The following is a 27,643-nucleotide window of genomic DNA, read 5'->3' as shown; positions in this document are numbered from 1 at the left end:
AGGATCAGCACGAGCAAATGCTAATTCTTGTCACATGCACACAATTGTAAATCACACAGAAACAAGCACTTCCTAGCAAGGAAGAAGCATAGATTCCATTGTATACCAGGAACATTTGACATTCATCACCTATGAACCAAATTTCTTCTATTGGTAATGAAAAACACAGAGAACAAAGTGAAGTATCTGGTTACTAAATACATTTCAAATGATTTCCCCAAAGCCTTCTTTAAAAATTGAGAAAATACTTGTATAATTCAATCTGACAGGTAAAAAGCTCAGAATTCCATTCAAGAAGTTCTCTGTGTCCTCTCTCCCTCTCCCTTTCCTTCTCCTTCTCATTTGCTTTGTTTTCTTTCTTTCCTCTCTCCTTCCCTCTCTTCTTCCCTCCCTCCCTTCCTTCCTCCCTCTCTTTCTGTCTCTGTCACATCTCTGTTTCTGTCTCTCTGTCTCTTTGTGTATGTTTCTTTTTTCTCTCTCTCTCTCCCTATCTCTGTGTCTCTCTGTGTGTCTCTTTCTCTCTGTCTCTCCATCTCTCAATCCCTTTCTGATTCTCTCTCCCTCCTTCCCTCCTTCTCTCTCCCTCTTCCTTCCCTCCCTCTCCCTCCCTCTCTGTCTCTCTGTCTCTCTCCCTGTCTCTCTGTCTCTCTCCCTCTCTGTCTCTCTGTCTCTATCTGTGTGTCACTGTCTCTCTGTCTCTCTCTCTCTCTCTTTCTCTCTCTCTCTCTCTCTCTCTCTCTCTCTCTCTCTCTCTCTCTCTTTTTCTCTCTGTCTCAGTCTGTCTCTCTCAGTGTCTCTCGGTATCTCCCTTTTTCCCTCTTCTCCCTTACCTCTCCCTCCCTTCCTTCTATTTCCCTCTCTGTCTCTGTCTCTCTCTGTCTCTCTGTCTCTGTCTCTATCTTTCTCTCTCTCTCTATCTATCTATCTATCTATCTATCTATCTCTCTGTCTCTCTCCCTCTGTCCTCCCTTCCTCTAATTTTGTCTCTCTGTCTCTGTATGTCTGTCTCTGTCCTCCATCTTTTTCCATTTGGTGTCAATTAAACTTTAAATTAGCAAATAATAGCAAATACCAAAGTACATTTGCCACTTGCAACAAATCTTGCCAGAGGCAGCAAAGAAACTAGAGAGTATTGAGGGACTGATCTGAGGCAGATGTCATCAAAACTAAGTCGGATTAAGAGGCCTCTGGGTCAATGGAAATGAAATCTTTTAACACATTATTCCAGCACACATGGACAACATGGGTAGAAATAAAATATCACCAGTGGAAAGAGATGAAAGCAAAACTAAGTAATACTGACCTTACCCTTTCTACTGGTTTGACTTTAGGAAGTGAATGGCATGTGAAAATGGTAACCACATAACCACACAATACAAATGACACAAAAATAAGATTAACATCTCTAATGGCTAGCCAGGTCTCCAGAGTCTAATCACCAAGTGGCCAGCCTCTCAGTGATATCTCTCTTTTTAATTAGCTAGAACAGTTCTCAGAAAACATTTAGTCCAAACTGGCTCCAGAGTTGAAAAAAGGGATTGCTTTTGGAAAATAGTAAACTGCTTTACCTATTCCCAAGATCCCCACAAAAGCAAACATCTTTTCAATGGTAACATTTCAGGGCTGCTGTACAGTGCCAAGACCCGGAACACCCTTTCTTGTGAAGAACTAAAGAGGGACATCCTACAGAGTATAGTGGAGTGGTGCATGGTGAGTATGAATATGCAACAACTTAGTCAGTGCTCTCTCTCTCTCTCTCTCTCTCTCTCTCTCTCTCTCTCTCTCTCTCTCTCTCTCTCTCTGTCTCTCTCTGTCTCTCTCTGTCTCTCTCTGTCTCTCTGTCTCTGTCTCTCTCTCTCTCTCTCTCTCTCTCTCTCTCTCTCTCTCTCTCTCTGTGTGTGTGTGTGTGTGTGTGTGTGTGTGTGTTTCATCTCTGTCTCTTTGTGTATGTCTTTTCCCATCTCTCTTCTTCTGTCTTTCTGTCTCTGTCAGTGAAGAACTCTGAGGGAAAACAAGAGTAGAGGATATCAATGAGGAATTGTGTGACATGAAGATGGGCTAGTCCTATCAGGAGAGTGAGGAATCACTGGTTTATAGCCACTAGTACCTCATGATGTTGGGGGAAAGTAAGGAGTTGAGGAAAAGGCTTGCAAAAAAGTACTTATATGTGTAAAAGGAAATTTCTGCTGTTTTTGTGTCCCAGCTAGACCATTAAATCAGGAAAGAATTATTTAAGAAGTGACTAGATTTGTGATTGAATGTTAGATTTAGCTTCCCTGGGCCTCAGTTTCCAAGCCCCTTACTATCAGTCTCAATATTCTGATGTAAATATTCAATGTTCTCTGTAAAAAGAGAAAATTAATAGCATCTATTTCCCAAGATTGCAACCAGGATTAATGAGATAATGTATGTAAATAGCCTTGTAAAACTTAAAGCCCTATAATTGTTGCTTTTATTAAAACTATAAGGAATATTGGTGAAGAGGCTTTTATTTTCTTTCTCAGCTGAACCTAATAATACAAGTAGGCCCAATTCCCTCTCTATTTCTCTGTCTAACAGGTCATTGACATGACTAGAAACAGCTTTAATGAGAATGTTTGAGTAGCATTATTCTCTCATAAAGAGTACTAAACATATCTCCCTAGAGCTCACATCACTCCCTCGACTCAAAAACTTTCAATGGTTCTCATTACTTCTAGAATAAAATCCAAACTTTTTTACCTGATATTCAAGATGATCACAATTTGGCCCCAATGTCCATTACCTCTCGTTGATCCATATCATGTCTCATTGCTGAGTTAGCCAACCTGAATCATTTGATTTTCCACATTTGTAATTTTGTTCAAGCTGTTCCCTCTAACTATATTCCCCTCCTCCTTCTGTTCTGCCAAACAGATTCCTTCCCTTCCTAGTTTTGCTGAAACCTTGCTCTTCCTTGAGGACTTTCTTTGGTCTTTCAACCCAAAGTTATTTCTCTTTTCTGAACTTCCAGAGTGTTTTAATTCTTTTGAGGCATTTTTATCAGAGTTATTTTGTACATATGTCTTATATAGCAGCTGTAAGGAGCAGGATTCAAATCTGTCTCCAAAAGAAGAAATTAACGTAAACTCCTCTCTATCTCCCACAGTGCCACTAAATGAATATTGGAGGGAAGAAGGAATACACCCTTATATGTCATAAAATGGATCTTTTGAAAATCTTTCAAGATCATTTCTCCGTACTCAAAGATTCTTTCATATGTTCTTGACATCAAAAGGGGAAGAGTCCTTGGATGTGACCTTTCTCATCCTCACTAATCCAGTAAGGCTAATGTTTAAAAGGATATTTTATCATTAACCTTACTCTACACAGGATATTGTTGGCAGAAAGGAAAAAATCAAATATACACTTGAATTGAATTTAGACCTCTGGGTCAAGCCAAAAAGTTCCAAAGCATTAGGATATATGCCCTTTTCTGATGATAAACAACAGAGGGAATATGTTTATAGGAAAAGCAAAGATTTTCCACAGGACACATTCTTATAATCATAGATTTAGAAATGAATGAAACCTGAAAGTGACTTTTCTGTTCCCAACACCTACATTTTGCAGATGAGGACATAGCTCTACAAAGAAAAGTGATTTCCCCAAGGTCACAAGGTAAGGGACAAAGCCAGAACTCAGACCCAAATTCTCTGACTCCATATCCAACCTTCTTCTCTCACACCATGTTCCCCCTCATGTAAAGTATGCCACTCAGTCCAAAATATAATCATAATTATCATTATCCCCACCATCATCATCATCATCATTACTATCATTATCACCACTATCACCACCACCATCATCATCATCATCATTTCTACCATCAACAGCACCATCATCATCATAATTATATTATCCTCATCATCATCATCATCACCACCACCACCACCACCATCATCATTGCTACCATCAACATCACCATCATCATCATCATTATCATTATCCCCATCAACATCAACATCATGATCATCATCATTGCTATCATCACCATCATCATCATAATTATATTATCCTCATCACCACCACCACCATCATCATCATTACTACCATCAACATCACCTTCATCATAATTATCATTATCCCCATCAACATCACCATCAAATATCCCCACCACCACCATATATTGTAAAGTGCTTTCTACCTATTACCTCATTTGGTCCTCATAACAGTTTATCAGATAGTTACAATATGTATCATTTATCTTCACTTTATCCATGAGGAAATTAAATGTCAAAGAAAATAGTAGATCTTCCCCATAGCCATATAGCTAACAAAAGGTAGCATAGTATGATGGATAAAGATCTGACCTTGGAACCAAGAAAAGCCAGATTCAAGTATTGTCTCTGATGTATATACTATGTGATCCTGACCAAGTCACCTAGTGACTCTAAGTACTCCAAGCAACTCTCATAGGTGCTTCCTCATCTTGGAATTTCTTAGAGTGAAAACTTCAGCTCCACTTCTATCTTCTCACATATGGGCAGTATTTGGATTTACTCTGAGATCCTTTGATTCTAGCTTTAGTATTTCTTCTAGTATATCACATACATCTAAAGTTATTCCTCCTTCCAAAGAATAATCTGTCTCCCCTGCTCACAGCCTTATAACCTCATGCATCCAGCAAATAAAAGGAATTCATAAGAATAACTAGTTCAGGATATACTATGACATATTTAACATGTATAGGACTGCTTGCCATTTTGGGGAGGGGGTGGAGGGAGGTAGGGGAAAAGTCGGAACAGAAGTGAGTGCAAGGGATGTTGTAAAAAATTATCCAGGCATGGGTTCTGTCAATAAAAAGTTATAATTATTAAATAAAAAAGAATAACTAGTTCAGGTTTCTTTTTTATACATGAGGAAATCAAAAGTCACTAGCTTTGTCACTAGCTACTTGGTAGGAAGATATTTTAACCTCTTGGCCTCAGTTTCTTCATCTGTAAAATGAAAGTTTCTGTCTAGATGATCCTCTAGTGACCCTTTTAGCTAAAAAAATAGCTATGTTCCTAAAAAACCTGGAGCAGATCCAGGATTAAATTTCATCTCTTCATGATCTTAAAATTGGTTGGCTTCCCATGAGACCATGCTGCCAACTATATATAATAATAATGATGAAGGGTGCAAAGAGGAATGAGGAATTTCTCTGGTATGTCTTTTGTTTTCCAACATAGTTCTTTTCCTTCCATACCTTTATCTTCTTTAGTTGTAGTCATAATAGCATTATTTTTTTTGCAGTCTCACCACATTCTGGGTCCTCTGCAAATGTCATTAGTTTGTTTACTTCCTTCACAAAATTCTTTATAGTGATACTTAACTGAAGCAAACCTTTACCCATCTGGACTTTCCAGCAAACTCCAGTCTTCCTGCGAACTCCATCGCTAGAAACTATTCTTCTTTACAATTTTTGATGATTTTCTCCATTCACATGAAAATACTTGGATACTAGATAGATGGAATTCATTTGCAAGTGAAATCTCTTACCAAAAACCTCAGTATGTTATTGAGCATAGGACTTTCATCTATGAATTCATTTTAGCACCAGATGGTACAATCAATGGATGGACATTACAAAGAAGGATCTGAAATTCAGTGGTTCAGAGAGAAAAAAGAATAAGTATTTATATAGTAGCAACTATGTGCCAGGCACTGGTACTAAATGCTTTTATGCAATTACGCCATTTTTTTTCTTATAATAGCTCTATGAAGTGAGTGCTATTATCACCCCTATTTGAAGATGAGGAAACTAAGGCAAAAGTTAAATGATTTGTGAGGGTTGCACAAGTATCTAAAGCTTGATTCATCCTCAGGTCTTCCTGACTCCAAATCCAGAGCTCTAACCACTGTGCCACCAGCTATCTCTACATGCAGTAACCTTCTTTCTTTGTCTCCTGTCCTTATCTTAACTCATATATGGATTTATGTGAGTAATCTAGGATGAGAGAGAGAGAATCTATATGAGACCATATAATAGAGAACATAAGTCATTGCTCCCATCCATCTAAACTTATTGGGAAAGGAATCTGTGTTGAAATGTTAACTCACATTTGCTAATGTTAACTCATATTTATATAAATTTAAAATTTTTCTAATTGTTTTCCACATGATCTCATAAAGAAAATGATACAAATGTTAATGTTTCTGTTTTACACATAAGGAAAATAAGATTTGTTGAGGTAAAAGATCTTGACAAAGTGAAAAGTTAATAATAAAAATACTGGGAAGTATGTAATAAAACTATAATTATTGATATTTTACAGATACAGAAATGTAGAGTTAAAATATAAAGTGACTTGCTGAAATCTAATAGCTAGTTCTTAATATTGGTCATTCTCCCAGTATTGACCTGATCTCTAGCATTCCATGGATTTGGACTACCATGTTGTTCTGACATTTTTAAAAGTAATATTTTGGGGGTTTAGCTGCTTTTTTTAGAGTCAAACAAATCTGCCTGTCTTATGTCTCACAGTTATTTTCATCCCTATTGTTGACTGGCTTATCATCATTTTTTTCTTTTTTTAAATTTATTTTTAATACACATTGCTTTATGAATCATGTTAGGAAAGAAAAAAAAAGAGTAAAAGAGAAAAACCATGGGAGAGATTTAAAAAAAAAACCGAAAAATTAAGTGAACATAGCATGTGTTGATTTATATTCAGTTTCTTTAGTTTTTTTTTTTTTCCTGGATTCAGATGGCATTTTCTGTTCAAAGTCTTTTGGGATTGTCTTGGATGATTGAACCACTGAGAAGAACCAAGTCTTTTATAGTTGATCATCACGCATTCTTGCTGTTATTGTGTACAATAATTGTACCAGAAATACTCTGGTTCTGCTTATTTCACTCAGCATCAGTTCGTATAAATCTTTCCAGCCTTCCTAAAACCAGCTTGTTCATCATTTTTTGTAGAACAATAATATTCCATTACTTTCAGTTACAACAACTTGTTCAGTCATTCCCCAATTGATAGGCATCCACTCTTTTTCCAATTCTTTGCTCCCACATGTGGGTCCTTTTTCCTACTTTATGATTTCCTTGGAATACAGTCTCCAGTAGAGACATTGGTGGATCAAAGAGTAGGCACAGTTTTATAGTCCTTTGGGCATAGTGCCAGATTGTTCTCCAGAATGGTTGGATCATTTCACAACTCCACCAACGATGTATTAGTTTCCCAGTTTCCCCACATCTCCTTCAACACTTATCATTATCTTTTCCTGTCATCTTAGCCAATCTGAGAAGGATGAGGTGGTACCTCAAAGTTCTTTTAATTTGTACTTTTCTAATCAATAGTGATTTAGAGCATTTTTGCATATAATCATAGATTGTATTAATTCTGTCTTCTTATGTATTATATATCCTTTGAACATTTATCAATTGGGGGATGACTTGTATTCTTATAAATTTGACACAGTTCTTTATATATTTTAAAAATTAGACCTTTATCAGAAATACAGGCTATAAAAATTTTCCCCAGCTTTGTATGTTCCTATTAATCTTGTTTCTGTTGATTTATTTTGTGCAAAAACTTTATAATTTAGTGTAATCAAAGCTGTCTATTTTGCCTTTCATAATGTTCTCTAGTTCTTCCTTAGTCATAAATTCCTTCCTTCTTCAAAGATCTTGTTCTCCTAATTTGCTTAAGGTATCATCCTTTATGCCCAAATCATGTATCCATTTTGACCTTATTTTGGTATGGGATGTCTTTGTTTTTTTGATATTGGGATGGGCAAGGAAGAACATTTCTCTCTCTTTTATTAAAGCTTTTTATTTTCAAAACATGCAGATGGATAATTTTTCAATATCGACCCTTGCATACCGTATGCTCCAAATTTTCTCCTCCTTCCTCCCACCCCTAGAAGAGCATTTTTCCCTAAAACACATGAGTTCCATCTTGCAAGACTCTAGTCTTCCTTATTAGCTTCTGCCCTTGTCCTTCTCAAACTTCGCCTTTCCCTCCCCGGCCTCTCTCTGTGAACAGTTCCTGAGAAGAACAAGTTCCCTTTATTCCTTTGGATCCACTCCATGTTTAGCCAGCTCCTTGGCCTCTTGGGCTGTCCACCCCCTGCACCTCCTCCCCATTTTAGCTTTTCTCGGCTCTGTTCACACGGACCGCTGTTGCAGATTCCACTGATCAAAGACACATGTCAGTTTAGAACAAACCCCAACAATTGTTTATCCACTCAGAGGAAACTCCTCTTTGCCTTTTCAGTCACTCCTTCGCTGGCCTCCAACACCCTGGGAGGTGAACCAGGGGTTCCTTCGTCCAAGAGACAAAGTTCAGCTGAGTCTAGTTCTACAAGCATCATTTATTTGTCTGACTTGGGACTAAGGACTCAAAACATAGTTCAGATGCCACCTCCTAAATAAGGCTCTTCTCATTCCCTTTCCTCTCCCTCTATTAACATATGGTAAATCTGAAGTCAGAAATGCTGTTTCTGCCCCTTAGGACCTTGGATAAGACTCTTAAACTCTCTGAGCCTCAATTTCATTATCTATTAAATGAGATTCAGACTTTCCAACTCTTAATAGAAATATATATATACATATATATATATTATACATATATATGTGTGTGTAGTAGTTTAATATTTGTAGAGTTTTACAAAATATCTCATTTGTTCCTCATAATACCATTGAGAGGAAGGTGATATTGTTATACCCATTTCACACAAGTGGAAACTGAGGCAGAAGTTAAATGATTTGCTCAGAGTTGTATATCTAGGAAGTGCCTGGAGCAGGATTTGAACATGGGTCTGACTCCAATTCTGGATTTCTCTCCACTGAACCAATTAATATCATTTTTGCTTTATATACATGCTATATCCTCTAGTAGAATAAAAACTCATCGAGGAAAGGAGCTGTTTGGTTTGGTTTATATACACCAAGCCTACCACAGTGCCTTATAAAGTATAGGTTAAATGTATGTTGAAGAGAATCCATTGACTCTTAGTTTCACCATTTAGTAGTAAATCATTTCATTTCTCTAAGTGTTTTCTCATAAGTAAAATGGGGGTGACATCCCATTATCATGACACACTCGAATTTTAGTTCAAAGGGACAAAAAGTGTTGTAAACTGAGAAATGCCCTAGAAATGTCAAATGTTTTGTTAAAAAGATGAGGCCATAATAAATCATATTATTTCTCCAAGGTCATACAGTTATAAGTAGAAACTACAGCCCTGATTTCCCATCAATTGCATTAATCATCAGATTACAAAAGTCTTTCTGGAAAACATTTTTGGTCTCTTTCATGGTCCTAACTCCACCTATACTGTTGCCTAAAATACAGATTTTTAAAACCTGAAAAAAAAAAGCAAAACCAAAAGACCAGTGCAGGTGATAACCTGTATTTATGTATTACATGCATAAATGAAGTATATGGTATCAATTATAGTATAGTGAAGTATACAACATAAAAATGAAGGCAATATACAGAAGTCAACAAAAATTCTGGTGCAATACAAGTGATAATTGATTTAAAATTTTCCACTGCAGCTACGTGTAGCAGTGGATAGAACAAGTGGTTCTAGAATTAGGAAGACCTGAGTTCAAATCCACTCTCTGACAGTTACTAGATGTACATTTATTAGGTAAGTCCCTTAATTCTGATGGCTTAAAAAAAAGTTCCTCAAATAGAGGAGGGCTTTATGCGACTACAAATAATGTAGAAAGTACTTATCCTAACTTATCTATAACATAATAAAGAAAACTGAGGCTAGGAGAGTTTTGTGACATTCCCATGATCACCCAACTAACTAAAAATCACAAGCAGAATTTGAACTTAGATCTTGTTCACTTTTAGCCCAGCACCATTAGCTCTCTCTGTACCTTACTTTAAATTCCTAAAGTCAGTGGAGTTATCTTTCATTTATTTTAACAAATAGTAAATTACAAAAATTAAATTTATTTGTACTGTCTTCCACAATCATTTATTGAATGGTTTTGGTCCAAGATTCAGGCTTTCACTACTCTAGAAACCAAATGGAAGATTAAAGACAGTGAATAAAAATGAAGCTATACTCCAGATCCAGACTGGAGCTGTCCATCCAATTGATCTGGTTTATCTCATTTCTTCTCCTTCTTTCCCAAGGATCTTTACTCCTGGTGCCAGAATATAGCAGTCATGTATTACTGAAGTAGTAGCTTCCATACTCTAGGAGATGAAGAACTTATTATGGTCTATTTTGTGGCCAGTAGTCCAATTCTGCCCAGTGAATTTAGAAGGAGTGATATGAGGCTGATTCTACATTTTAAAGACTGAAAACATCCTAACCTTGGGCCAATACACAGATCTATAAATACTCAGCCTCTCCAAAAGGAATGCAAACAAGAGGAAAAATCTTGGAGCCCCAACAGTAATGGCACAACTACTTTTTCCAATCCACTTCTCTGAAAGTTCAATATTCTGTGCAATCTCTCTCTTTTGTCTACCATGCTGATTATTAATAATAATAATGAATGCTGGGCTGATTAGTGATAAACTAAAAACATTCCCATTGTATATCTACCCTTGCAGAAATGAATCAGCAAATACATTGGGAAATGATTTCATATAGAAAAATCCACAGCCAGGGTAGGAGATCTGAGCTAAGCAAAAAGCAAATTTCATATTTTAACATGCCATCAGCCTTTGACTTACCTCAGCTCTTCTCCATGGCTTAAATCTCCTGTATCCTTTGTGGAGCTCCATCTGAGCTATTTTCTGCCTCCATACCTTACAATATACTAATATTTCCATCATGTTGACCCTCTTCATTCTTTCTATTATCTTTACCTCTAACCATTTCCCTCCCCTGAAAAGTCCTCAAAGCAACAATGAGAAAATGACTAGGTTTTAGGATCACAAAAATTTCATACTTTAAAAGGGGTCTCATGGTTATGGTCTAGCCGACCTTTGACTAAGAGCCTTTATATATTCAGTAGGTTATTTAGTCTTTAGTTAAATATCTTAGTAAATATAAATGTCTTCGAGAACCATTTTCATTTGGGGATAATTTTAAATGTTAGAACATCTTCCTTACTTTGAGCTTAAATATGTTATTCTGGAACTGTCCAGGTAGTTCAAGAGGGAACACATTGAGGGTATTCACAATATTCTTTCTTGGACAGGAAGGAGTATTTTTTCCCTTACTTTCTCTCTTCCCAATGACATTTTCCTCTCCACTCAGATTCCCTTTTATTTAGATGAGGGAAAGAATAGCTACATGAGTTTCAAAATGTTTGAGGGAAGGGGACTTCCCTTTAGGGAGATCTTAATATTCCAGCTTGTATACATATATCTGTACAGCAATGGATCCTTCCCTATTCTGTTATTAGTTTGATGTCTCTTGGGAAATGCCATCTGATTAACACAGAACTTGTAGCTTCAACCCAGCCCACCAGACTAAAGACTGAATATAGCCCTACATTGGGCTTGAGAAAATTCCAACTGAATTGAAAGGAGCTTTTCCTCATTTTACAGATAAAGAAACTGGGACCCAGAGAAAGGAAATAGCTTGCCCAAAGTCTTGTGGGAAGAGACATGGCTACACACATAAAACAATTAGAATTAATTTCAGAGTAATATCAGCAATTTGGGGGGGGCATACTATTTTAACATTAAATGCTAAAGGAATTTAAAATAAAGGGAAGATCTGCATGGGCAGGTGAAAATGAGATCTCTTTGAGGAGGTGAATCCTAATTCAATATCCAGATTGGACAATGAATAATAATCCAATTTCATCCAAAACAGAATTACATTAATGTTCACAGGGTTGGTTTTTGCTTTTTGTTTGTTTTTTGGAGGGTTGTTGTGGGTTTTTATAAATAACTCTTGTTTCAGTATTCAATGGAGGATATAATTATACTTTCTTGAGCCTATAATGTCTTCCTCCTAGAATCATAACTTTAGATTTACATAGGTTTTATTTCTTTGCAAGATTGGGATGCAATTCCCAGGTTAATCTGCCTGTCTGTGTTTAGTTTGTTTGTGCAAATGGTGACTTGGAACATGTTTTCATTCTCTTAAAGTTCTGTAATGTTTACACAAGTGTTTGCGATGGGGTTCACTCAGCTGGACTAGGCTGTTAGGATGCACAGAAAGAAGTTGAGAAGATTCTGGCTACACATTTCACTCATGTAGGGACCCCAATGAGAATCTCTTTTTTCCTCTTACTCCTTTTTCTCTCCTTATTTTGCCTCATTATCTGCAAATAAGGCTTCAAGCACAAAGCCAAATAGATGGGTTCTCCAAGCTGGGCAAGGGAAGTGGCTTCCATCATCTCCACTGTTCCTGACAGCCGCTCAGATTTTAGCCACTGAACTGAATACATTCCCAAAATATAAGCATCTCAGGTATTGCTGTAGCTTTTCCATTAAGAGATGTATGTTACAAATCAAAGTTATATGAGCTGGAAGATAAACCTTTCTCTGGTGGAGTTTCAATGGGCTTTTGAGACCCCTGGGAGCTCCAAAAGAGCATGATGTTGTAAGCAATCGTCATTAAATCCTATACCCTTTAGCTAAAGTGTTTCTCCAAAAGCAAAAATGTTTTGGCTTATAATTAGTCTTCTTAATTTAAATTGGTAAAATCACCTGTCCCATCTTCAAGAGTTAGCAGTCATAGAAAGAATTATCAAATAGTATAATTTTGAAATGGTGTTAATCATGTAACTAGAAAGTGAAGTAAATCAATATCCCCAGTGAAATCAACATTCCCCAATAAGCACCAGAATAGAATCCTAAAAATCAAAGAGAAAATAAAAAAAAGCATAACAAAATGCTATTGAGCTAATAATAATAAAACCATTTAAAAAATTCTCTCATTTTTCCCAAAAGATTAAACATGTTGGTCAAAAAAAAAAAAAAAAAAAAAAAGGAGACCCACTTACCAAGATCAAAAATGAGATGTGGAAATACAATGGAAAGTAAATAAATAAAATGCCTGAAGAACATTCTACTCAGTTATATGTTATCAAAATTAAAAACTTTAATAAAATGAATTAGTATTTCCAAAAGTACAAAGTATCTGAGCCAATAAACCAAGATATAGAAAGTCTAAAAAATCTGATAGAATTTCAATGACAAATGAAACAAGTCCTAAGTAGAAATTTAGGATGTATTCTTGTGCTCTTTCTGTACAAAAGAGCATAGATATTATTTATTCTCTTGAAGGTCATTAGTGTTTTCTAAACTTGTAGATTTACAAACTACCCTTCCACAATGTGTTTCTTGGCTATTGTTAATGTTTGTCTTTCTTTCCTGAAGAGAATCATGATATTAGGGAGGTGATACCATACAATGCAAGTGAGAGTGGGCTATACAAATTCACCAGCTTCACTTTCTCCTCCAGAGCCATCTGGAGCTATCTGGGTCCAGTGGCTAGATATAGAACAGGATGGCCAGAGGTGGCTCTGCTTTTTTGTTAGAATTTTAAAGAACGAATTCTTGCTGTGACACATTTTGGTCATACCAGAGAGCTTACAGTCTTTTGCACTACCTGGAGTTCTTGGCCGGGTTAAGGTATTATTTTGTACCTCTTAGTTTTAGATTCTAATCTCATGATATTAAAATCTTCATCTATAAAATGCATAAAATCATCTTTGTTGTAAATACTGAAACCCTGAAAAAAAATTATGAAGGTATTTTTAGGTGCAGGTAAGGAATAAATTAGGTTTCTAAAAAATGATAGACTGAGTTCTGGGATCATTAAAATAAACAAACAACTCCCAAACCCTTCTTTCTTTTTTTTAAATAGCTTTTTATTTGCATGTTATATACATGGATAATTTTACAGCATTGACAATTGCCAAACCTTTTGTTCCAATTTTTCCCCTCCTTCCCCCTACTCCCTCCCCTAGATGGCAGGATGACCAGTAGATGTTAAATATAATAAAGTATAAATTAAATACAAAGTAAGTATACATGACCAAACTGTTATTTTGCTGTACAAAAAGAATCAGACTCTGAAATATTGTACAATTAGCCTGTGAAGGAAATCCAAAATGCAGGCAGGCAAAAATATAGGGATTGGGAATTCAATGTAATGGTTCTTAGTCATTGCCAAGAGTTTTTTTCCCTGGATGTAGCTGGTTCAATTCATTACTGCTCCATTGGAACTGATTTGTTTCATTTCATTGCTGAAGATGACCAGGTCCATCAGAATTGATCATCATATAGTACTGTTGTTGAAGTATATAATGATCTCCTGGCCCTGCTTGTTTCACTCAGCATCAGTTCGCTCTCTCCAGTAAGTCTCTCCAGGCCTTTCAGAAATCATGCTGTTGGTCATTTCTTACTGAACAATAATGTTCCATAATATTCATATACCACAATTTATCCATCCATTCTCCAACTGATCCAAACTCTTCTATCTAAGAAATCACAGTGCACAGTTTGGAAAGCAAGGAAGAAGGTATAGTGAAAAGAGAAGTTGGCTTGGAGTCAGATCTCAGTTCAAGAATTGGTCCCATTGTTTACTATTGAGTGATTCTGGGCAAAGACTTCTTGATCCCTCTGGACCTAGTTTACTTTGCTTTCCAATCATAAAACTATTAAAATCTCCATTTTACAGATGAAAAAACAAAGTAATTAAATGCTTACTCAAAGTCACACATAACTAGTAAATGTCTGAGGCAAGATTTGAAGTGATGTCTTTCTAAAGTCAAGACCAATGCTTTCTCCAATATGCCAAATAGATTTCTTACATTTCTGTTTCTGCTGGTCTCCAAATCTCCTTTGGCCCTTGACAGTAACTTCATTCCATAGTTCCCAATTTTTCAGCTATTTGATTGCATGACTTTTCTTGCTCTGACCCTCTCCTTTTCCCAATTGTTGGCCATTTTGGATTGTGTCAAGAAATGATAACAATAGGTCTGAATATTGGTTCTGTCCTTCTGAATCTAAACTGGTTTCAGGCTCTTCATTTAACCAAAAAATCTCTTTTGTTAAGAACTCTGGGGATATGTGGAGAAGAAATCATAAATCATAAAAGTATGGCCATTATTTAATTTCCCCAAGAACCTATTTCCCCATCTGTAAAATAGAAGGGATAGATTAGGTGGTCTCCAAGGTTCCTTCCAGCTTCAAGTCTACAATCCTATGATATCATTTGCTTCCGCATATATGGGTGTTCCTAGTAAAAAGTATCTCTCAAGTTCCTTCCTATGAATGAAGAAATTTAGGATTCAGCACCACTGGTCAGAAACAAGTCCTCTCAATTCTTAAACTGCTCCCCTTGTTTACTGCATGTTAGCAATGAAAAGGAGGTGGGGTGGGAGAGCATCGAACCACCATCCAGTAACAAAGATGGAAAGAATCTTCTTGTTTAGCTACAGGCCAGATTTATAGTTAAAAATATGGAGTCTGTCTCAGCAGGGGGAGGTCATGAAATAGCATGAGCTAATATGGGAGGGGGTGTGTGAAAACATGCATTGTTGTTTGGTTAACCAATGTCACACAATTAAGCGATTCTCCAAAATCAATTAGCCCAGTGTTATGACTAAGATGACATGTTTTTCTAACTTCTTGGATGTTTTACTGCTGAAGGATATTCAGCAGGCGTTGGGACAAGAAAATGAAACGTGGAAATGTCAAGGCGAGAATATAAAAAGAAAAAAAAAATTCCCTAGCCCCATTAATTAAGAGAACCAGGTCAAATGTGGAAATTTTGAAGTTGCCAAAGTATCCATAAATGACTCAGAACAATCGTTGGCAGCCCATTGTTAAAAGCCATGGATCAGTTTCCCTTTCTTTTTTTCCTTTTCTTTTTAATACCCCTTTTTAATTTAGTTGAGCCACAGCTGTGAAAACTGGCTTTGTCTTTTGAACTCCTGTATTTATGCTCGTAACTGGAAGCCCCGAGGAAATGTAGTTTTTAAAGCCATCCATGAAAAACTAAAAGCATGTTTCATGGGAGGAGCAAAGGCTAGCTTGTTGCTGCTAGTGACAGATTTTGATTATGCTGACAATAGCAAAGGTTATTTTTTAAAAGATCAGCAACAAAAGCTTACACATTCCTCCTAATTGCTCTTGTGCCTAGTAAGAAAAAAGAAAAAGACATATGGGAAGTTTGGCAAGGAGTCCATAACGTCAAAATAGCCAGAAATCCAGATTGTTTTTAATATACAAATTACATTTCCAATGCATAACACAAAATCAGATATAGCATGACGATCTTATCAGCTTTGCCACACTGCACTAACTTAGACAGCTAAAGATCGGCCCCAAAAGTAAGGCAGGGTTGGAGGTTCTATGTTTCCATAGTCTTGTTTCAAGACCCACACACATTATGAGGGACTCTGCACTCTAAGTCTCTAAGTCTGTTCTGGGTATAGGTAAAAAGCATAAAAGACAGTCATGCTTCATGGGCTTGACAGAGGAGAAGTACGGAGGTGTGATGGAGAGGAAAGCACTCAGGTTTGAGTTTCATTCCTGATACCTATTAGCCATGCAACTAAGGGCAGCCATCTTATATGTTCAATAAGACTCAGGTGCCTCATCAATAAAAGGGGAATGATCAAAATAGCATCTACCTGACATGGCTATTGTGAGATGAGATCATAAAGATAAATCTACTCAGAGATAATCTGCCCATCATATAATTCTTTATATATGTAAATCATGGTGAAAACCTTAAATCAAGTTAGAATAGAATATTGATCCTTTGGGAGAAGGGTTTTTTTTTTTAATCATTTTATCCCTAGCAAGGACAATGTCAAGTACATAGAAAGCACTTAATAAATGCTCTGTATCTCACCTCTCTCTCTCTCTCTCTCTCTCTCTCTCTCTCTCTCTCTCTCTCTCTCTCTCATTTCTCTCCCTCTCTCCCTCCTTTCTCCTTCTCTCCCTCTTTCTCTTCCTCCCTCTCTACTCCCTTTTCTCTCCCTCCCTTCCTCCCTTCCTCCCTCTTTTTCTCTCTCTCTCACTCTCTCTGTTTCTTTCTTTCTGTTTTTGTATCTTTCTCTTTCTGTTTGTCTCTCTCTCTCTTTCTCTCTCTCTCTCTATTTCTCTCTCTCCCTTTCTTTCAGCAAATAATAAATGCTTAATAAATCCTCATTGACTGATCCATTATTATTGGTATAACCACTGGGTGAACATTGTATTTTGTGTATATAAAAGGCTAAGAAATAGTTGACCTATAAGAAACAGAGATGAGAGACTTTCAAGCTTCCTGAAGAAGAGAGATCTTCCATCCAAGCAACTTGGGTCTAAGTCTGTTTGTCATTAAGTGCAGCCCTTGGTTCAAGCAAGCTCAAACAATCTGAAGGCCCAGCAACATTATGAGATGAGATGAGTGGAAAGGCAGGAGGGAAACCATTTGATCTGGAAAGAAGCCAACCACATTCTTCTATTTACATAGAACTAAACCAGAGAACGCTGCCTCAGCCCAATAACATAGGAAGTTTATTGTGCTCTGGCTGGGACATCTCATCCACACAACCCCACTGGTGGGTGAAGAGCCTTTGGAATGAAAGGATATCTTAAATTAGTGTCATTCCCTCAATGCAGAGAGCTGCTCCCTCCTCACTTAATACCATAAAGAGTCTATGGTTCCTATGCAAGACAATAAAGTTCAACAATCTCTTGGTTGAAGAGAACTTAGAGCAATGCCCTTCTACAGACTCACAGATGTTCAGTTTTAGCATGTTGTTTTTTTTTCCAGTTATATAATCTTGATTAACTAACTTCAGATTTTATCATTATTAGACTATTAGAAGGAGTCTACTTAGAAAAGGAACATGGATTTGAGGCTAATAGGTTGAAATGGCCTGAAAAGAAAAAAGGAAGGGAGAGAAAGATCAGCACTGGAAAACTTCAGAAGATAGATGAACAGTGGAGAAAATTCTCTCATATAAAAGAAGTATTCAAGGAAGATTTTTTACAATGGAGGAGGTAATGAGGATCCAACTCTTTTATGACACTTTTGACTGAATTGGTTCAAAGAGGAGTGTGTGTGTGTGTGTGTGTGTGTGTGTGTGTTATAAAATTCAATTGGTTATAAAAATTCAATCTTACCTAAGAAGGAATTAGGAGAGGAAAGCCATAAGAAAAAGTAGAAGGGGTGAGAATAGGGAATACTAATTAAGGGAGGCAATGATCATACACAAATCATCAGATTTTTGAGAAAGGAACAGGATTTTTAAAAAGAGATAAAAAATGATAAATAGAAGAAAATGGAGGGAAATACACAATTAAGCATAACAGCAAGTAGGAATGGAATGAACTCATCCATAAAAAAGGAAGAGATCTCAGAATGGATTAGAAATCACAATCCAGGGGCAGCTAGGTGGCACAGTGGATAGAGCACTAGCCTTGAAGTCAGGAGGACCTGAATTCAAATATGAGCTCAGATACTTAACGTTTCCTAGCTTTGTGACCCTGGGCAAGTCACTTAACCCCAATTGCCTCAGCAAAAAAAAAAAAAAAAATTGCAATCCAATAATATGTTGTTTACAAGAGACACACACATGAAACCCAAAGTCACACACACACAATTAAAATATGGAACTGGAACAGAATCTCTTATCCTTTAATGGCAGTTAAAAAAAAAAAAAAAGCAGTGGTAACAGTCATGATCTCAAAGCAAAAGCAAATTGGAATTTAATTTTAATAATTAAAACAGGTAGGTAGGAAAACAATAGTTATTTTGACAAAAGATACCTTAGACAATTAAATAATATTAATACTAAATATATATATATTCATCAAATGGCAGAGTGTTCAAATTCTTTTTTTTTTATTAGTCATTTTATTTCTACGAATCATCACATAGTGAAAGGTTTAGGGATGTTTCCCATGGGGCAATGATTCTGCTATTACAGTGACTTCCAAAGGATATTCAGAAGATCCCCTTTCTATCTGAGACCAAACATCTTTCTCATATATTTACAACCTTATCCTGAGGCAGAAAGGATTATCAAAGATAGAAAAGGAAGCTGAGCTGAAGAGAAAATGAGTCTTTTGAAGAAGTTACTATTGTCCACCGGTTCCTGAGAAAATACTATCCCTGTTGAGTGATTATGTAACATTTGGTTTTAAACTAGGATAGCTGCAATTAAGAAATACCCTCAGCTTAGATAAGAAGATCACCAATAAAGGAATAACTACTATGGCCTCAGCATTAAAAAGATATCACTTATCATGAAAGTCTGCATTTTAAGAAATCAGATAAATACAAGAAGAAGATGGAGGTTGTAAGAGGTCAGAGGACTTGGGCTTGAGGATCAGCTCTCTGTGGCTCATGACTCACATTTACACCCTCAGCTTTAGCTCGAACCTGGCCATGATAAATGAATGAACTGTTCCCATTGGCTCCTGTCAAATGAGATGGGTTGGACTTGAAAGGTCTCCAGGAACCTTGGGCTTGGTCTTGGCCCAAGTCCAGGTTGCTTTCAAAGTCATAAGCTAAAATGGCATTCTTATCCATGGCTACGGCATATGAATAAATCCCAGTGAGGACGCAGTTGAATAATATTGGTAGGAGTAAAGCTTTAGCTTCCACACTGCTGGCTGTTCTTCTGTAGGACTACTACTTACTTACTGCTGGGCTGTTTGTTACTTAATCAGAACAGATCCATCCAGCTACTTCATTGTTCTCCTGTGGGTTTTCTTCCCAAAGGTTGAATCTTTTTCATGACCTAGTTACACCATAGCCTAGTTGACAGGCCCCCTTAACACCATCATCCAAAGCACTTTTAGGTAGCCACCAGATCCCTGAACTCAGAATCAGTCCTGACTTCCTCATTTACTGAATGTGACCTTGAACAAATTATCACTTAACTCCCTCTCAAATGGGGCTATGTGTATGTCCTGTTTTCCAGGGCTGAAGTAAAGAAAATTATTTGGAAAGCTTAATGAACTAGAGAAATGAGTAATTATTAGGCAAATGGGAATTTTCTACTACCACTCAATTCCCCAAAAGACCAAATAGGGCCTAGGTTACTGACAAGTTGGAGTCTTCCCATCCTTCTACTCTCCTTGAGTCTCAGCTTGAACATGCAATGAAGTCAGAGAGCTGAATTTAGGCCATTAAACATAATTAAGGAGAGATCCAGCACAGAAAACTATAGCCAATTGTGAGGGCAAGGAAGCATGAAACCTGCGGAAAACTTCCAGAAGGATAAAACTCGGCTTTTGTGGATTTTGGTGTCCACCAGATGTCCTTGGCCAAAATCGACCTTGTGGGAAGCCTCATTTTTACAGATGGATGCATGTGGTGACAAACACTGGAGGAGGAGGAGCAGACTAGATGCAATTAGCTCTTGTTTTTTAGTACTGCAGATTGGCTCAGGACCTACTTCGATGAAACTTTTGTATGGCTTCATATATTTCCTCTGCAGCTTGAATGTAATATTTTGGCTCGCTCAGCTGGTGCTTCTTCAGTTTTCGGCAGGTTGGTTCACTAGACAGCATCATATTGAATGGAATTAGCCCTCTTGAAATGACCTTTCCTACAAAATAGACTGAGAACAGGGGGTATCACATAACAAATCCCCTCATTCAAGCAAAATAACCTATGGCTGAGGCCACAGGGCTCTTCATGATCTGTTGGCATCTTAATTTGAAAGTGGTGTCATTTCTGGTCAAAAGGTTAGGGTTGAAAAATAGCACCTCAGCTACAATAGAGACTTGTTCTTGGGGGCAGGGTTCCAAAGACTGGGGGCTCAGGCAGCTGTGGCTTAAATTTTATAACTGATGTCTAACATGATCATTCATGATTACAGGGTTCAGTGTGGGAAAGGCTGAGAATCCAAATTCTTAGAGGAAAAGTTAAATAAATTATAGGAGGAAATAGTAAAACTATAGTAGTTTTACTCAGCTTTTCCCTTTCAGAACGATATAAATCCAACCACAAAATGAATAATAAAGAAGTTAAAGAGCTTAATCGTATTTTAGAAAAGTTAGATATGATAGATCTCAAGAGCTGTTGAGTAGGAACAGAAAAGAGTATACCTTTTTCTCAGGTGTACATGGCACCTTCACAAAAACCAACCTTGCATTAGGACAAAAAAATCTTACAAAAATACACCTTTTTGAAACCATAAATAAATAAAAATTATATTTGATAAAGGATTTTGTAAGCACAGATTAAAAGTTAATTATAAACTACATAATATAATTCTAAGTAGTAAATGGGGCAAAGAAAAAGCATAGAAATAATAATTTCAACAAAGATAATGACAATTAGACAACAAGCAAATTTTATGCGATGCAGTCAAAGTAGGGGAAAATTTATCTCTTTAAACACAATACCTAAAAAGAGAAAAAGGGCAGATCCATGAATTAGTAATGAAACTAAAAAAAAAGTAAAAAAAAATTCCCCAATTAAATCTCAGATTGGAAATTCTGAAAATCAAAAAAGATATTAATAAAAAGAAAAGTTAGAAAAGCATTGAGTTAATAGAAAGTAGGAGTTGTATTATTAAGAAATCATAAAATACACAAACCATTGGTTAATTTAATTTATAAGGAAGAAAAACTAAATTACCATTATCAAAAATGAAAAAGTTAATTTATTATCAATGAAGATTTAATTAAAGCAACAATTAGGAGCTACTTTGCCAAATTATATTCCAAAAAAAAAAAAAAAATAGAACGTATAAATGAAACAGATAAATACTAAGGAAAGAAAAAGTTTCCTAAATTAATAGAAGAGGAAATAGATTATTTAAGTATACAAACTTAGAAAAACAAAAAGAATAAACCATAAATGAGCTCTCTAAGGAAAAAAAAACAAGCAACAACAAAACAAGACCAAATAGATTTGCAAACATTTCATTATTATAAAAACCATATTGATACACTATGACCAGGTATTTATGCCAAGAATACAGTGGCTGGTTCAATATTAGGAAAATTAACCATATCAATAACAAAAACAACAAAAATCATGTGATTATATGAATAGCTACATAAAAATCTTTTGACAAAGTACGAAACTTATTCCTATTGAAATCAATAGAAAGAATAGGAATAAATGGAATGTTTAATATGGAATGATTAATGATAATGGAATGATTAATATCTATCTAAAACCAAAAATAATGCTTATCTGTAATGGAAATAAAGTAATAGCCTTTCTAATTAGATCAGGGATAAAACAAGAATGTCCATTAAGACAATTATTATACAATATTATACTAAAAATGCTGATTATAGTGATAAAATAAGCAGAAGAAATTGAAGGAATAAATATAGGTAATGAAGAAACAAAACTCATTCTCTACAGATGATAGAATTGTATACTTGAGAAAATCACCAAAAATTTGGTCTAATGAGTATCAAAACACTTTAGGAAAGTGGCAGGATACAAAATAAAACCATATAATTCATCAGCATTTTTATATATCACATATATATAGTAATAACAAAACAGAAATTCAATTAAAAATATAAGCATGCAATGTACAGTTCTTAAGAGGTTATCTGCTAAAGCACACAAGAACTATATGGACATAAGTACAAAATACTTTTCACACAAATAAAGATAAGTCTAAACAATTGGAGAAATATTTTTTCATATGTGGGCTGATTTGCAACATATTAAAGATGACAATTCTACCAAAATTTGCTTATTCATTTTCATATAAATCAAACTATCAGAAAATTATTTTATAGAACTAGAAAATAATAATAATAAAATTGATCTAGAAAAATTCAAGAATCAAGGAAAATTAAGGAAAATGAAATAATCAATGAAAATAAAAAGTGAAGTACACTCCCTATGCTAGATCTCAAATTATATCACAAATCATCAAAACAATCTGGAACTGGATAAAAAATAGAGAGGTTGATTAAAGCATATCTGAAAATGCCAAATTTCTCAAGAATCTAGAAGATTGATTAAAAATTATAAGAATACATGTCATTCTCTATTTAATAAAATGTCAAAGATCAAACATGAACAATCAGTTGTCAGATGAAAAAATCAAAGCTATCTATAGTCATATAAAAATACTATAAATCACTATTGATTAGAGAAAAGCACATTAAAATAACTCTGAGACACCTCTTCATATTTATCAGGTTGACCAATATTACAGAAAAGAAAAATAATAAATATTGAAGAGGATGTGGGTAAACAGAGACATGTGCATTATTGAACTATTCTGGAGAACAATTTAAGAAACTGCCTGTTATTAACTACTTTCTTGACCATGAAAAGAAAAAAGGTTGCTTAAATCAGGGAGCAACTTAGAAGTAATTAAAATTCAATTTGGAAGAATGTATTATGTTCACACTGTATGTTCTTCTTGTGATATAATAGAACTCAATTGTTAAATATTCTAGAAGAAAGATAGTGGAATAGACCATGTGTCTATAATAGCTTAAGAACCCCAAAGACAATAATATTGTAATTAATTGGTTTGTGTAAAAATATTTGTGCTAAATTATAAAGGAAAAATTCAGTGGAAGAAAAATTAGTTATATAGTCTGGGATATACTTGGGATATATAAAGGGAAATAAAGCTTAGAGGAATTAAACAAAAAGATGAAAGTAAAAGGTGTCAAATCTGAATTTTTTTTTTAAAAGGCAGATGTAGTTTTGAAAAGCTTTCATCCAAGTTCACTGGAAGATTATACAAGAAAGGAAGAGAAAGATTAAACAAATAGGAATAAAAGAAAATGGATATAAAGTTAAACAACTTGTAGTTTCCTCTCATTAATTTAGGAAACTTTTACTTTCCTTAATATTTATGTTTCATTTATACTCTCTGGTTTTTTTGGAATACAATTTGGCAAAGTAGCTCCTAATTATTGCTTTAATTAAGATTGTGAATAACCCTTGTGAATAAAGGGTTAAAAATCGTTTGGAGTTTGAGGTTTGGGATAGGGGAAAAGGTCTAAGGAAAGGTTTTGATATCATTCAGATAAGAATAATGTGATAACTTTATTTGGTTATTTATGATATGGAAATATGTGCAACACTGAATTATTTGAGAAGAATTTAACAAAATTCTCTCCTTGAAGAACCATTAGAAGGATATTAGCCCTCATATAAGGGATATACATTCATAATTTCATTACAATATGACAGTAGTTAATGCAATTTTCATTTTCAAGAAAATCTTCATGGATTCTAAAATAGAAGTTATAAGACTTTCATTTTAAATCTTTGACAATAGACTCAAGTAAAGTAGCTGGCCCCATAATTTGAATGTTAGCAGTAAATGGCTCTTGGGAAAATTAAGGTTCAAATAGTACCTTTTGAGATTGTAAACTCAAACTACAATCGATCAAAATTTTATCCTGAAACTAATTTATAGTCTCATTTACAGTGATATGTGTTCTCCTATTAAGATAACTGTGGTAAATCAAAACTTAATTAAAAAATCCATTGTATAAAATATATATCCATACTTAATTATAGCCTTGGGGAAGGTTGGGTGGAAGAAAGGGGAGAGGGGAGGAAATAAAATAAAAAGTACAGAGCAGAGAACAAAAGAAAATCTACAAGAATGCAAATAGTTCTGAATTCAATGTGTTCTATTATTGTAAACATTTTCTTGAAAAGTAAATTTATTATTTTATATTTTGAATCCTTCTCTTATGTTCTACTCTGCAAATGACAATGTTCTTTTTTCTTTTTTCTGTTTTTTCTTTATTTTTTCTCTTTTCTATTTAAGTTTTATATAAATACATTATAAAAAAAAGAAAAATCCATTTGTTCTTTGGCACTGAGACATTATACTATACTATACAGGGATAAGGAAAACCTAAGTTAAAATCCAGTCTCAGAAATTTATTAGCTATGTAATTTCAACAAGTTATTTCACCTCCATCTACCTCAGTTTCCTAATTTGCAAAAGAAATAGTATCAACCACCTCCCAAGAGTTTTGTGAGGATCATATGATTGTAAAATACATAACACAGTGCTTGGTACACAGTAAGCACTCTATAAATGTTAGTGAATGTAAATACTCTATATTGATCTTGAATGCAATCAGTATGGAAAGCCAAGAGTGATCAATTTAATAATTTTCTTTTAAAGATATTTTGGAAATTTATTCTTCCTAATTAATGTCACTTAACTGATAATAATTTTGTTTCATATTTAAATACCCTATATCATTTATGATATTAGTGTATCTAATGTTTTAATAATGTGAAACTTGATAAACCATTGTATCTGAAATGCTTGAGAAAAGTCTGTTCTTTTCATCTGAATACTATTAGGTTATAAATTGAATTATAAAGAGAATATAGTGAAAATGTCTGAAAACTGGCAAATATTAAATGACGTATATTTATTTTAATAACTTACTGTTGGGAGAAAAGTATCACAAACCTTTTAAATTATCATACTCTCTGTAGTTCTTTAGGACTTTCTACTTGGACAAGATCATAAGGTCTAACATGTCTTGCTGACCATGTATTGTAAAGTTCTAAAATGTAAGAAATTATAATACTTATAAAGATGCAATAGAATAGATAGAATTCTAAATAAATAGAATAAGAAATTAGAAATTCATTCCCAGTGAAAGTGGGGAAATTTTACAAGTTTGTTTTTGGTAAAGAATGAGTTTCTTAAGAAATCATTTAGCTATCACTTATGAAAATTATGAAATTATATCTGTTAATAAACAATATGCATTAAAATACATCTTTCAACCAGTTTGGCAACAATAGACTTGAGATTCTAAGATTTTATTTTTACCTTAGAGGTTAATATGTAATGTGGCTATCGGTTAGTCTGGAGACTGACAGTAAGCAGCAATTATCTGAGTATTTTGAGTTAACTATTATGCATTCAGCACATGTGTGAAACTTCAGAATGCAATTATCCTTAATTTATAAATGAAGGATAAATGAAATGCCCTTGTATTTGCTCGTTAGGCAAACATGAAAAAAACTAATAATACCCTAGTCCTAATATGTGATTAGTGAAATTTTGCTATTTGAGGTAAAATCTCTTGAGACTATAATCCAACATTATCCTAAATTTTATTTCAGCAAAGATTATCTGAATTGTCATGAAATCAATAGTCACTTTTCAGGAAGAATACCATGTCTTCCCAAATGCGATGTGTAAAAGAACTGTTATAGGTGGATGTCTGTGTCTGGGAAAGTTGATGGGAAAATTTTGCATAGGCATAGAATCCTATTGACTGTTTCTCCATTGTGCTATTTCCATTCTTAAAAGGAAAGTGTCCCACCTCCTTAAATCTGAGTGGAACTTTGCTGCAGAACTGGCTGTTAAACTATGACTGTTGCCTGGAATCAAACAGTATTAAGTTATGGCTGATGTCGGATTTATCAATGCCTTTGAAGGAAACACTTGATATTGTCATAACCATGGCCCTCTTTTTTTCCTTTCATTGCAAAATGTCTATAATCTGGGCAGGTGAACAGGGAAATATGTGTTATAATACCAGAATATCAAAATACAGCTTAAACAAAGCATTTAATAGATTAATAATAAGTCATCTGAGTTTGTATAATAGGACACAAGTATAAAAGACATTACTATTGTTAATCTGCATTTGACCCATTCTATATTTTATGTAACTAGGTAAATGAGTTCTTAGGCTTATTCTCTTCTTGACAATAATTATATATTCATGTATGAAATCAAGCCCTTAAAGTATCTCATTCCTTCAAGATGATATGATAATAACATATAAAGCTTTAAAAAGGAAAGATTGTAAAAGTTTTGTTCTTTAATTTAGTAGTAAACTTTGAGAAAATAAGATCAGACTATTAAAACGCTAATGATTAGTATATCTATTCCATTGGTTTTCAAATGTAACTAATAGGAAATACAAGCTTTTTTGAAAACATTAAAAAAAATAAAGCCTATATTTCCTATTAGTTTCCTATGAGATATTCCCATGGAAGTCAATGGAATAGATATCCTAATCATTAGATTTCTAAGTTTTAAAAAATAGATTTAGGTTTTTACATTTTGAAAAACAGAATAAGAGAATTTTAACATTTAAAAAGAATTTTAAACCACTTTTGGTTATTTTTCTTTCTAGTTTGAAGTCCCTGTTTTATTATTTTATTAAGACAAAAGGACTCATTTTCCAAGTCAGACCCTTATGGATTTTTTTTTTTTAAGATTCTTCCTATCAATGGCATTGCCTGTTTCAGACATACAAGATTTGAGTGAAGGTAGAAGGTTCATTCTTTTCTTGAAGGTCACTTTTTTCCTCCTAACATGTAAGGATCTGTTTTAACTTAGGTGTCCTGACTCCAAATATTTCGAGGCTTTTCTTAAGCATTTAAGTTCTTATAAAGTGCCATCAGATATTTGATGGTTGAATTGGTTTGGTATTATCTTTATTCCTGGAACAGTTATGAACATCACCTTCCTCCCTCTCCCCCATTCATCCCCACCATTCTGCAATGGAGGAATAAATACATGGATCAGAAAAGGGACATGACTTCCCCAATGTTATGGACGAATCAAAACTTGGATTCAGTGCCTGGCCTGGAAAGTAGGACTTTTCGATTTTTTTTTTTATGAATGAATAAATGCATGAATGAGTGACTGTGGCCCTTATTAAGCAATACTATATGCTAAGCGGTGGGAATACAAATAGAAAAGCAAGGCAGTCTCTGTTCCCAAGGAGTGCCCACTCTGACAAGGAGACACGCGGCTACTAGAGCCTGGCCAGCAGGAAGCAAGTGTTGGTTAATTTCC

General features: G+C 34.9%; 1 long non-coding RNA gene across 1 annotated transcript in view; it reads left to right on the top strand.

Moving 5' to 3' along the window:
* Positions 1–1,043: 1,043 nt before the first annotated feature.
* The window catches only part of LOC127552012 (uncharacterized), a 63,408-nt gene continuing 36,808 nt past the window's right edge, over positions 1,044–27,643 (top strand). The window contains exon 1 of the long non-coding RNA XR_007951221.1: positions 1,044–1,710. This is a non-coding gene — a long non-coding RNA (uncharacterized LOC127552012). The remainder of the gene's footprint in view (positions 1,711–27,643) is intronic.

The sequence above is a fragment of the Antechinus flavipes genome, chromosome 2, assembly GCF_016432865.1.
Source record: "Antechinus flavipes isolate AdamAnt ecotype Samford, QLD, Australia chromosome 2, AdamAnt_v2, whole genome shotgun sequence".
Lineage (NCBI taxonomy): Eukaryota > Metazoa > Chordata > Mammalia > Dasyuromorphia > Dasyuridae > Antechinus > Antechinus flavipes.
Note: the sequence above shows the minus strand (reverse complement) of the source record. Positions and strands in the feature narration are given on the sequence as shown.